This window comes from Mirounga angustirostris, unplaced genomic scaffold, assembly GCF_029215605.1.
Source record: "Mirounga angustirostris isolate CCGP_5_RB_7025 unplaced genomic scaffold, mMirAng1.0.hap1 SCAF_3, whole genome shotgun sequence".
Lineage (NCBI taxonomy): Eukaryota > Metazoa > Chordata > Mammalia > Carnivora > Phocidae > Mirounga > Mirounga angustirostris.
This window is the reverse complement of record NW_026991711.1, coordinates 16,961,379-16,975,457: the sequence shown is the minus strand read 5'-3', so window position 1 is coordinate 16,975,457 and position 14,079 is coordinate 16,961,379. Positions and strand designations below refer to the sequence as shown.

The window sequence follows — 14,079 nt, the reverse complement described above, 5'->3', positions numbered from 1 at the left end:
CACTTCAACATATTCCAAAGATATGGGAGAGGAGATGTGGAATTGAGTAATAATTAGGAATGTGGCACATGCTGCATTTCTAAAACACATCGAACTATCTTTAAAATATTAGGAGGCATAATCAAGTCTGCAACACATTTTGCTAATGATATTTCCTGTAACTTTTACCCACATGTATTGCAAGGGAAATGATATCCATATGTTCCGTTCATTTGCACAGTTCATTAAAGGGCACATTTAAAGGACTACTTGTAATCCTTTAAAAGTTTCTTCTTCCTGAAAAATAATTCAATTTTAAGGAAATTGTGTTTTCTTTAGTTTTCTTATAATTTTAATTTTGCACAAATATTCCTGTAGGAAAAACAATCTGTGATGACAAATGAATGTCACCATCAAGATTTGCTCTTAAGCAATCTCTTTATTTTATTGAATTTTATTAAACTGTCAATAAGCTTCATCAATTTTGATTTTAAGTAAAATTTATAAAAATACCCTCTTAATAAACTGTATCTGCAAATTATCCGGAGTAAGCTGTTTGGTTTCTGAGGTTTTCATATTGCAGTACTCTGAAACTACAAAGTAGGATTCCTAAAAGTGAAATAATTACAAAGGATAATTAGCAGAAACATATCCAAAATAAGACAGTCACAACCATTTGGGCTTGATCATACCAAAAAATGTCGAGCAGGAAAAACACTTTGGAAATCTGTGTGCTCTCTCGTAATTTCAAGTGTGGATATTTTTAAGCCTGAAGTAATGTGATCAAATAAAGTATCAGCAGTGTTCTGTATCAACTGTAATTTAACACATCTGTCCAGAAGAGTAGTGAATAATGAATTACACTAATCAATCCAGATAAAAGAGATTTAATTAACATTAACATTGCCTCTAAATCTTTAAAAACTTTCTTTTTTGTTTTGTTAATCAGGGGTTCTAATCTAGGGATACTGTGAAGATGATGAAAGAACATTTTTTAAGGTAGATTTTATTAAAAGCATTTGAGACATTTAGTTTGTGGATAACATGAAATGTTTCTCTGATTTTCCTAAAAAGGTGCTTTATAAAATTAAAAAGGGCTAGGCAGTATTAACACTGTATTATCGCATTTACTTTAAAACTACTGCTTAATGAAAACATGTGGGTATCACACAGTTGTTTTATATGGAAGAAAGATGCTTTGTAAATTTTAATCAGTATGTATATGAAAATTTGACAGTGTCTGTATGACCTGTGCTTGATCTTCAGTTTTCAGTAGGGCTGTTTGCAGGCATGGAGGCTCAGCACTAAATACTCAGCCCACTAAGGCGGTGGGTGTTGCTGCAGGTGATTTCCACAAAGTGGTTCAGCCATCTGATAAGCAGATGTAAATCCTCCAATAACCCTGTGTAAGGCTGTCTGTGACCCCAGGCCAGCTTCACTTATTGAATAAGCACCAGAAGAGTTATGATGAGGACAGTGAGGTAAGAACCTGAACATGGCCTTTTGACTATTTAGAATTCTTCGTTTTGGTCCAAAATGGGAAACAAAGAAGAGACCAAGGTCAAGAGTGATAATCTCCGTAGATAGTGATGTTATTTATTGACTTTGCTAACTGGATTTATTAGTATCCTGTTGAAACCCCTGTGTCGCGAATACCACTGGCATTATGAATGCTTCAGGGCACAAACATCTTTAATGCAGAACAGCAGCAGATGAGGGGTGAACCCCAGCCTAGGTGTGGGAATGCTTGGGTCCTCCTCCATCCTCAGTCCTTCAGTGTGTCTGAGCTTCGGTATTCTCAGTTGTAAAATGCAGACAGTAATACCTGCCCTGAGGCTCAAACCCTGTTTCAAAATATGAGAAAGTACTGAAAGCTACTATGAAAATATAAGAATGATGTCATTAAACTGATTACTTAAAAGTAATCTGTTCACTGAAAGGCAAACAAAGGGTGAAACAGATGTATTTAAAAGTACTATTGGGTCTGAAAAAAAAAGTTCCAAAATAAAGTTAAATTAATTAAAAAAAGTACTATTGGGGAAAAGCAATGATCCCCCCCTTTTTAAAAATAAAAATGCTGTGCCGAGCAATCTATGTGTAGCACGTACATATTGATATGCCCCGAATTGCTGTATCCATATCTTTATATCCACTTATAAACAAAGATATATGTGTATGGAAGAATATAGTCTCTGTTGATAAAATTCAGCTTTTCAGTTTAGATGATCAAATCCTACAAATAGAGTCCAGGCAGATTTTATTTGGTACTTTTGAGCCGTTTCAAATTTATGTGAATTCCAGCCTATATAAAAGGATTTGTTTATGTGTACAGCTTTCATTGCTTTCGGGATCAAAAGGTGAGCAGTAGCCCAGTCTGAAAATAAATATTGAAGTTTCTTTTACGTTTTCTGAATCCATCGCTCCTGTTGGCTATGGAAGGCTGGTATTTCATGGGAAAAAATAGCCCCTCATTTGGAAGATGTTGTTTTCTGTCACTTGGACTCACAAAATAAAGAGATATTTTCTATTAGTAGTATCATCCCTTGAACATGTACTTAGCAAGAAACTGAATATGGCAGAAATTCTTTAGTTGGTACATGGGATTACTTATTTTGTTTCATAGTGTTTGGTCTGGGCTCTAAATGAAGCAGGGAAGTTAATGTAACGAGACTCTTGGTAATCATGCAGAATGATTTGCTGACTTGATAAGGTCCAGGTGCAAATTTGTCAAGTCATTTAAATGCTCACCCCAATAAGGAGAGTTTCTATGTGACTTATTTTAAACTGTGAAAACAAAAATGCAGGCGATGGCTGCTGGATTGGCATCAAATAAAAATAACACAAGTGAACAAGAGAATGGAGATATGACTGTGTACCCTGGGCACATACATTAAGAACTATTTCCACAATCTTTCCAGGGTTTCAGTCATAATATGCACTATGCAACCATTAACCAATACATTCCTCTTTTTCTTTTTAACAGTGAGGGGGGGAAAAAGGGAGACAATAAAATGAGTAAATTGGTTCATTTTCTAGTAATCAAACAATTTGATTGAAATCTCAGTGATATTATCTCTGTAGTTACTCGGGAAATTGTATAGGAATAATGATCTTTGATGTGTCTGATTTCCAAAGCATCACAGATTAGTGGAACCTTCTTCCCCTGCCCATCACTGGAAGTATCATCACCCAGTCTGACTAAATGCATTTCACACCAGATTTCTGTGCATAGACAGACTACCCACTGCTGTGAAAATTTGTATAACTTTGGTGAGTCATTTGTTCCAACCTTTGACAGAAATAAAACTTCTGGGAACCACACTGATCTCATAACGTTATCCCCATACAGGATATGGTCTTAGATTTATAACTCAGCTATAAAGAATCAGCTTACTTAGGTAAATAAAATGTCTTTAAGAAAATATGTGAAAGCTTGCATAAAAGTCATCTGTATTTTAAAAAGTGTACTCAGTATTATGGTCAGAGACTAATTAATGTCTCACTGTGGTGATTTTAGGATTCTTTGTGCATATATTTTGTGACCTAAAATACTAATTGTGGCTGACCACTTGGGTAAAGAAACCAATCAAAGCATTGTCCATTGAGAAAATTAACTGGGAATCGCTATTTAAAATTAGATACATGCTGACGGATATGAATGCTGACATAGTATTGTGTTAATATGGGTTGAAGCCAGTTAGGTCAACATCTTGGAACACAGGATTATAAAACTCTTACTGTCAAGAGTTTGGTGATTTCTGTCCCGTCCATTTCTTGGTTGCCAGACCTCTGCTTTGGAAATCTGACCTGGGAGGTTACTTGTGACTTAGTGCTGGCAGTATGAGCCAAGTGACAAGTATTACTGTGCACTTTACAACTGAGAATACCGAAGCTCAGACACACTGAAGGACTGAGGATGGAGGAGGACCTGGGCATTCTGACACCTAGGCTGGGGTTCACCCCTCATCTGCTGCTGTTCTGCATTAAAGATGTTTGTGCCCTGAAGCATTCATAATGCCAGTGGTATTCGCGACACAATATGGCAGTTCTTAAAGACTGCTCTTGTCTCTTGATCTCAGCCTTGTTTTCTATATTTAATTATGATTAGACTGTGGCTGTTTTGTCTGACTTTAGCCCTAGAGCCATATATACTCTTACTCAGTGGGTTTCTGAACAAAATGTGATAAGCCAAAACTGGGCACTTCACAATTTTTAGTCTACAGTTCAACCCTTTTGCTATATACTTCTGATTCTTGGAAACTTACAACAGTTTCTTTATTTTATTATTATAGTTTAAGTGTCTTTTTTTCTCTAGCCAGTAGTCTTTATCATTAGGCAACAGCAAATTAGACTACCCACTGCTGAACATTTAAATCACACTTGCATTTTATCAGGTCTGTCCCCCTGCCATTTCATCTTTGGAATATTAATCCCTACAGCAATAAATATTAAGAATAAGCTAATTTCCCTAACTGGCCAGTCAAGTTAACATGAGTATGAACAAGCGCTTCAGCATATGCTGATGAGGAACAACATCATGTGGGGTGGTATTTCCCACCCGGGGAGATTTCATCTTGTAAAAGACATCATTTGTTTCAGTTTATCTCTTCCCCAACACATGTTAGTTCCCAAAGCGTAGATAGTGGAAATAAAAGACAATTGTAAAAATGTTCCCTGTACTACAAAAATTTAAAAGTTAAAATGCTGCAAATACTAAATACTGTAGTATAATTTTATTAGTTCAGTTTTGGAATTCTAATCCTTCAATGATGATTGAGAATATTTAACGGTGATGGAGAAACTACAAACCAACTTCACCATTGATAGCATTTTGTCGCAAAGTTGCCAAGAGCTAACTAAAAGCTTTATTATGTTTCAGAATGTTGTTGTTTGTTTGTTTTGTGAGGAGAATGAAAATTGAGATTCCCATACTGTTAACATGCAGAAAATTACGTGATACCTTCAAGCAGATGTATAACTTCTAACTCATGTGAACACTTCTATAAAGATGCACGATTCGATGCCCTACTAAAGTGGCAACTCATCTTCTGTGGAAAGTCTTATCCAAAGAATATTCGTTTTGAGAGCTGAGGGGAATTCCAGCATTTTAAGAAAAGGAATAGCACTTTTTTTTTTTTTTTAAGTAGGCTCCATGGTGGGCCTCACAACCCTAAGATCAAGACCTGAGCTGAGATCAAGTCGGATGCTTAACCGACTGAGCCACCCAGGCGCCCCGGGAATAGTGTTTTTAAAAGAGATAAAAAGATGTAGCTCAGTAATATCTCTTAGTATGTAAAACAACCTCAACAATGGTATTTTTACAATAATATGATATTCTCATAAATATGCTCATAAATATTCAAAGAATGTATTTTGAAGACATGATAGGTGTTGCCTGTGTCTATCCTTATGTCAAGCAGAATAAATATATATGGAATAAATCATAAGTAATTTATACAGAGTGTCTTGATGTGTCTGTAATGGAAATGAATCCCTCCCCTCCTTTTGCAGTTAATTTGCCCTAAATGATTAAAATGCACAGTTACTTTAAATGTGTATTTACCATGACTCTTTCCCTCTAGTAAAATGCCTAGATGATTTTTATACTCATATTTATTCAGTGTTCAAATATACAGTATTTAAATTTTTTAAGGAATCAATTTCTACAACTTACCATGCACCAGAAGCTGTTCTAGCAAACGATGGGTTAATATAATAAAGGTTTATTGCTTCATTGACTAACATGGCTGGCTAAAGACACCTTGTCCTTGGCCTCTGTGTCTAGTTATAGTCCCTGTATAAGTTCTTGTTTTGAGTAGCTGTAGTGTTACAGTTTTAGAGAACACTTAGAAATAAGAAACGATAAAAGGTTACCTCTTTTTACCTAACTTTTGAAAAATAACTAGCTATAGTATTTGGGAAAACTTTGGCAGTTCTGTTAAATAAAAATCCAGAAAGAATCTATATGAGATTTTTTCCAGAAATTAATATCTATCTTTATGAGTTAAAACTGTTAAGTTGAAACATCACTACATTTGTAAGGGTTGTTCGGTAACTCTTTGAAAGGTTGTTCGGGCCTCAAGTGAGTTGAGTTGCTGAGTTTGAGTAGAATTGAACTTGGTATTGTTGAAAGTGATGTAAGATTATTGAGTAGTGAACATTTTCTAGTATTCATTTTTCAAGTAGCTAACCTTCCCAGCCTCATTCTACCCACCACCCTGCATCTCGCACACAGTGGTTTATATAACAGGGGGGCTGTATTACTGATTAAACCAGAATGAAGTACACTCAACAGCACACTTTTATTACTCTGCATTTGCTTTCCTTTTTTGTCTGTGTCTCTTCTAATGAGTTACATATGTGATTAGTACACATAGTTCTGGTAACGTATTCATTCATGGTTTAGGAAGTGAGGTTTTCAGCTTCATTTCCCCCTGGACATCTGACCTAGGAGCACAGAGGAGACAAAAAAGATTGTAACCTTTCTGTACAGTCTCGTTTGACCCTTGACACTCTATTCTTACTTCAATTATCATCCACTGTAATGATCTGTTTTATGTCTGGCTTAACCCTAAACCATGAGTTCCTTGAGAGTAAGAACTTTTGTCATACTCATGTTTTATGTATTCTGAGCACCTAATTAAGGATCTAAGTGTGTGCTCAATAAATGGGTATTTTCTGGGAAAATAAAAAAAGAAGTAAAGAACTGTTTTAACCAGTCACATTTCCCACAGCTATTTTTTTTGAGGTTCATTTTATCTATAGCAAAATTCATGGATATCATATAAATGGTTTGATGAACTTCGACAGATGTGTACATTTGTGTCATTTACCCAGGCGTTCGATAAGTGAAGAAGAAAATAAATTTTTATTCCAAATACATACTCAGGTATTTGGTTATGTGGCACATGAAACTCTTGGGTGGAATCAATCATTATTTTGTATTATTATTTTATAATGACTCCAAATTCTCTATGACTCCTTTCTGAACTACCCCCTACTAGAAGTAAACCCTCCATCCCCCTCAGGAAGAAGTTGATTTGGTGTGTGTAAGGTAGCTTGTGCATTTCCTTCTCATATTCCACCACATTCTGTGCTTGGCACCTGGCACGTGAGTGCAGGGAAACATGCCCGCCCTCAGGTAGCCTCGAGTCTCATGGGGAGTTGAGACAGAGATGTGAAAGCCTCCTGTCAGGGTTCTGCATTTTGTCTTCTCTCACGCTCTCCAGGAGCTCTCCTCTCATGTAATTATGGATAGTCACCAAGTCTCCATTTTTGGCTCAGACCCCTCTCGATGCTCTAGCCTTCTGTATCTGACTGCCTGCTGGCTATTCTGCTTGGATATACCTTAATCACTGTAACCATAGCCTGAGAACTCATTATTCTCCATTTTCTCTCTACTTGTTTCCCTGCAAAGCCCCTGACACCCCCGGTAATAAATGGCTTCTAGTTCCTTTTCTATTTTAGTTAATTGCACTGCCTTTGACCGAGTTGTCTAAATTAGAAAGTTGGGAATCCTATTTGACTTCTCCCTCATTTTCTACACATAATTGATGAGGTAGACTAGTAAATACTACCTCTCCGTTTCCTGTGAAACCCATTGTTTAGCTTCTAGTACTATGGTCACTGTCTTTATTGAAGTCTTCACCTTCTGCCCCTTGGATTGTGGCAGCAGGCTTATAAAGAGTCTTCCAGCCTTAATTTATCTTCTGTTAATACAGTGTCCTATGTAGTTGCCTGTGAACTCTTGTCATGAGCTATGCCTTGACTGTATTGAACTTATAGTTTCTCACTAATGCCTTTCTCTTTCTCCCCTCTGTTCATTATACATGGTCTCTTTCTGCTTGGGACTCTACAGTTTGGACATGACAAGAGGCTTCCATATCTACACATCTCTTAAGGGACTGCCTTTTCCACAGTCCCCACTGAAGTGGGTGGCACAGCTCTGCTTTTCATAGCCCCGACTCCTTCTCCTCTATCTCCAGAAACAACTAATTGGACAAAGTGTGACATTTGAACCATGAGGAGCCAGTACATAGGCATGAAAAGATGACCTGGGCCAATCAGATTCCTTATATCTTAAAACTTTTAACTGAGAAATTCTGTTCTGAGAGAACCATGACTTAGGGTGCATTGAGACCAAACGAATACCTCAGTTACCATATATGAGGTAGAGTTGGATCCTTCACAAGTCCTGGCAAGGCAAGGTTACAAGGAGGTACAAACATGAAGGAGAAGCTGTGAGGTAGACAAAAGATAGGCAGAATAGAGGGTCAAAAATCTAGCTGTCAGTGAAGAGAAACACTTGGAGACATTCGAACAGAAGCTGAGTCACATGTGTGTCAGAGTGTGAGGTTCTTGTGACATAACTTCATTGTGCCATTTACTTTAAGGTTGAGTTACTGTGTTTGTTTGTTTCTTTATTTTTGGGTTCCTTGATATGTGTATCCTTGCTTCACCTCACTATCTTAAAATTACTTCAGTGTGACTGTTCTTTACAGCTAAATGATCCTAAGTAAAATGATTTCCCCTGTCCTACTTCCTTGACCTCCACTAAAATGCCACTTCCTCCAGGAATTCCTTATCCTACCACAAAATATGGATTTGGTTGCACCAATTGTTTGTTGTCATAGCACTTTATCTTTACCTATTAAGTTATAATTTAGTTTGTATGATCTTCTCTTTAGATAGGTCACAACTTGCAAGTAGGGATTCTATCACTGAAATGAATTGTATAAATGAAGTAATGGTATGAAACTTAAGGAGGTTGGTGGACGGAGCCTTCATGAGGTGGTGATAGTTGAGCTGGGTCTTGCCAAGGGCTGTCTCTGTGTCTTACAATAATATGGCTGCCACCACTTTTGGCTTGACAAAATATGGAGTATTAAATGCTGGAGGCACCTGACCTAACCGTCCTTCTAAAAAAATAAAGCATTTGGAGATGAGAGAAGGAGGTAAAGTGATTTTCCAGCAGGAACACATCTCGATAGATAGTAAGATTGCCAGACCAAAAATCAAAGTCTCTTCCCAATAATGCTGACATGGACACTCATCAGAAAGGACAGATCTGCATACAGAATGATCTCATATTCAGGTAAAAGAACTTTCGAGAAACAAACATCAGCAGTGACAACCCTTCTCCATCCCCCAGACCTCGCATATGCCCAGTTATTATAAATATTTTAAGTAATAAATTCCAGTAAGAACCCAATCCCTTGGCCTAGCATTCAGGGATTTCCAGATTGAGCTTCAGGTGACCTTCCCAGTTGTTTCTCCTAGATCTGTGCATGTGCTGAAGGACTCCTTGGCCCTCTCTCAGGCACGTGTCTAGTGTTCCAGGTTTTTTTCCTTTTTATTTATTTTTATTATTTTAAAGATTTTATTTATTTATTTGACAAAGAGAGAGGGAACACAAACAGGGGGAGTGGGAGAGGGAGAAGAAGACTCCCCGCCAAGCAGGGAGCCCGATGTGGGGCTCGATCCCAGGACCCCGGGATCATGACCTGAGCTGAAGGCAGACGCTTAATGACTGAGCCACCCAGGCGCCCCATTTGTTTCCTTTTTATGATCAGTTTCCTATTGCCCGGCACAGACTTTCTCTGTCTCTGGGAGTCTAGATGAGGCATCTGTCAGTAACTTCCTCTGATTCTTCTAAGCTTATATAATCAAAATCACTCTTTTCTTGTAGGTTTGTTTTTTTGTTAATGGGAATTAGTTATATGATGCCTCATATTAGAGTGATTTTTACACTTCTATCATTTCATCTATCAGATTGTTGCACTTGCGGTGGGAGATATTGCATCCAACCATTTCGATTACTGCGTCTGGAACTGAGTAAATATTTATTGAATAAATGATCTCATAAGATCATTCATTCCCTTCAACATCTTGCTTCTACCCCTCTCCGTAAAACTCAGGGGTTCCCTAGTCATGAACACTTCCCTCTTATACCGGAAGTGTCTTTGAGTATTTACCACTTAGAAAAATATCTGAGGAGGAGAATTAAATGATCGTGACTTTTAACAGAATGATGAAAAATAATTTTAACCATAAAATTGAATCAATAAAACCCGTTTCAGTACAAGCTACTGTTTTTTATGTTTGCGGGTAATGCAGAGCAATGTGTGATACAAATTCAGCCCTCATGGAAGCTTAGTGCTCAGTGGAGGAACTAATAGAAATAAAGTCAGAAAACATGAACATTTGGAAGGGACAGTGATCACAAAAATGACTTCCATGAGTTCTATGTGAATTTTGTTGAATGTGTGAGCTCTTTGGGTCCACATGTCATCGTGGTTAAGAATTGGCCTCTGGTGCCTAAGGTCAAGGTTAGAATCCTGGAACTGCCACTCCCATCTGCCTGGCTTGATTATTCTGTTAAGATTGTGAAAGCATGTAAGCCCAGAGCCTGGCACAGAATGGGCACTCATTAGCCTTTCTCTGCTATTAATTTTAGATCACAAATCCATGCAGCTATTTAAGGGTACGATATGCCAATGTCATTTGTAGAAGATTTGGAAAACTTACTTTTATTTCTGGTGCAATTACTTTTTTTAAAGTTATAAATTCTGTGTGATTAGTAGTATCAACGAGAAAGAGATCAAATACTGTTTTTCAGGGTCTAAATTAATCATATGAGTAGTTATTCTCTAAGCAGATATTGCATCATACATGTCCAATAGCCTCTGAAAGCATTCAAAATTAATAAAGCAGTGAAGACATTAATCAGGGATGGTATCTAGCTGATTTGCATAAACTAATTAACGCCAATAGTTACACCAAGCTGCAGCATAGCAGCAACTGGGCAAACCGTCACTCCCAGTGAAATAAGGTAGTGAGTCTGCAGAGTGGAGAGGGATTCTATCTCCAAATACACACCAAGGTCACCATTTACATAGCATGAGTGACAACAGGGAGCCAGATCACTATGATGCATGGCTCTAGAGCGGGGGCGCATCCAGGAAAATGTGGTGAGTGCAAAGCCAGGTAGGGCTAGCCTTGGGTGTTTGTATTTTAGCAATGCATTGAGATTCTGGGTCTTAGCACTGTATTACTGAAAATAAGTATTGATATTTATTTAGTCCTCTTCTATTCTTTGTAAATTCAGCAAGTTCTTTGTCTGAATGGAAGTATAAAAATAGGAGTGAGGGCAGTAGAGGAGAGAATATAGAGACCAATTCTTATCTCTAAATTTATATCTAATTGAACCTTTACCTGCTTATTCTGGTTCCCATATGAAGACTAATCCTGTTCAATTGGCAGACATTACCTTAACCTCAGCTTTACTATGTCATTCATTTATTCACTCAGCAGATGTTATTGGGAGCCTGGTAGCTTACTGTTACTGTCTTTGGTAGAGGGAATGCAAAGCTGAGGATCTCTGATTTCAAAGTTTCCAGAGTCTGAAACTTGGTGCTTTATGCAAACACATAATTAGACTATTTATGCCCCAAAATAGTGACACATGGAAATGTACTAATGATACTTCATGAAGGGATCTTGAGGAGGTTTCACAGAGAAAGCTTAGTTTAAAATGACTGATATATATGCTTGACTAACAGAGGCTAGGAGAAAGAATTCTGGAGCGGGGACACCATGTAAGTTACTCTTCATGGTTGCTAGAGTTACTCTCTTCATCATGCATTTGCTATGCTGATCCTTGTTGATACTAATTTGTGCACCTTGGATTGGTGAGGGGTGAGGAAGGGCAAGAGGAAATATGGAAGGGAAGATATTGTTTTCTTTCATAGCTTTGAATAAGATGTGTCCACTTTACACTGGCAGGTGTTTGAACATTGACTCATTTAAATTGTTCCTATCAGCTTCAGGGGTCAGGTGCCTCTTTATAGCTTATAGATAACTGGGGGAATGTTATAATTACAGTTTCTCCTTCCTAGCACAAATGCAGCCTTAGGGAGAGAAAGATTCTGAGACACATTTGGGCCAGTGGATATCCTTTGTTGGCCAGTGGTATGGTTCCTTTGGCCAGATCCAGTACTCACTAGGACTTCTGTGGTGTCTATAAATGGCAGACTTTCCTAGAGCATCACGTTAATATTAGCCCTGATAGACTGTTCATTTAGCAAAGTGACCACATATTTCTAGGGTAAGGAATAAGATTATATTAGCAATTTCAACAATCCTGCAAAACTTCCTCTTATGAACTTAGTTTAGTCATATAAAAATAAAATGTAATTTATTCAAACTTCTGAAAAGGAGATCAAAATTAGGTCACTGTAGATTTTCCTCTGTCTGTGAATATAGAAAGTGTTAAGCAAAGTGTTATGAAGGCCTGTTTATAAATGGGAATGGGATGTGGGAATGCTGTGGGAACACTTTCTTTTCTAGCTAATGGGATGTTACTATTTTAAAAATTACATTCTGAAATGTGTGGGATCTGGTATGTTTCCTGCCTGAGATAATGTATATTAATTTACTTCAGTCTTTTTGATTGTAAAAATCTTTAATTTGTACTGGTAAATGATGAAAAAGCATATGGTCCATCTATTTCTAGAATACTATTCAAGTGATCTTGCTACCCTTTGGCCCTATTTTCCTTCCCCAACGGACTTCCATATGGATTCAAAGATGTTTCTCAATCTTTGGAGTGTTCTTTAAGAATAGCATTTTGTATTCACTGAGTATACATTGAAGTAATTTAGATAGTGAAATGTTGACATTATTTGTGTAAGTTGACAAAAGAATAACTTGACTGTTGTGCGGTTGAATGTCAGAGAAGAGTCATATGTCTCTCATAGGATTAGAAAGGTCTTTATTAAACAAGGTAATCCCCCTGATTGAATGGAATTTCTGGAGGTGAACTTGTCTGCCATTAAAATCTACTCTGTGAATTGAATGCCTATAGCAGAAGTTAAAGACAGGTATTTTTTTGTGCCAGCCAGATGCTATTCCTCCCAGTGTAGTCAGGACGTACAATTTGGTGAAGGAAAGGCAGAATGCCGTAGTGGGAAAACCCAGGCTTTGGCAGCACATAGATTTTGGGTCAAAATCTGATTATTCTGTTTGCGAGCTTGTGAACTTGGATAACTTATTCAGTTCTGCTTGAACCTTGGTTTTTTTAAATAATACCTATCTCATGTGATTGTTGGCAAAATTACATAAGTTAATACAGACAAAGTATTTAGGACAGTAGTGGGCACAGTAAGTGTATATTATTATTATTATTAATAGTGATATCTATAAACATAAATTCTCATGAGTTTTTGAGCATATCAAACATAAATACCCAACCCATGCTAATAGCTTTCAGCATAAAGCCCAGGTGATGACAGTACTTGGGTTGATGAAGAGTATGGATTAAGTTTTCAAGGAATCAGGGTGACCCTGAGGTTAGTAGATGATACACAACAGGGAGGAGGAAAGAGTTCTTAAATGGAATGGGTAAACTTCATACTATTTTAGAAATTCTTAGATAATATAATAGTGGAATTAGCAGTGCAGAGTTGGGAGGATGCTAACCCTAATTCTTATCTTAGGTGAGAGAAGAACATTTGAGCAGGCATTAGGGGCAGTGTCTGTAAGATTTTCGATTAAGGTAAAAGACAGATTTTACATAAAAAAAAGGGACTTGAAAATGTAGGTGAGATGATTTAATACCATTGAAAGGGATTCTAAACTGCACGATGAAAGGGAAGGTGTTTATTGGGACTTGTTCAGAGGAGACGAAGCTCTGCCAGCAGAAAAATGCCATCATAGGGCTTACATCTTGGATGTGACCAAGGGTTATGGACCTGTGCGGTATAGTCATGGCAACCTGTGGAAGGTTTTCAAATAATTCCTGCTGGCTTGCCCGTTGGTAGATGGCAGGTGATAGCCTCATCTGTAGGTATTCTTCCTGGCTTTCACAGGGCCCTACTGTCATATCTTCTAGAAAATCTCTCTAGAATCTTCCCTATGTGACTGGCTTTGCCTCTTTTCTCTCTTCCCTCTCTGATTTGAGAAGTCCTGGCTCCATATTTAAACTTCTCCAAACATTTGAGTTCCCTATAGTTATGGCCATGTTTTGGAGAATATAACAACTGTTAAAGGGAAATTATTATGGCACTTGTTAAAACAGCAAGGCAGATTTTATTACAGCTA

The 14,079-nt window shown here is 37.5% G+C and overlaps 1 protein-coding gene and 1 pseudogene across 1 annotated transcript in view; both read left to right on the top strand.

Annotated features, from left to right (window-relative positions):
* GPC6 (glypican 6) overlaps positions 1 to 14,079 on the top strand; it is a 1,081,278-nt gene that overhangs the window by 48,796 nt on the left and 1,018,403 nt on the right. The gene's annotated exons all lie outside the window — the stretch shown is intronic.
* LOC135363821 (rRNA-processing protein FCF1 homolog) overlaps positions 282 to 14,079 on the top strand; it is a 38,707-nt pseudogene continuing 24,909 nt past the window's right edge.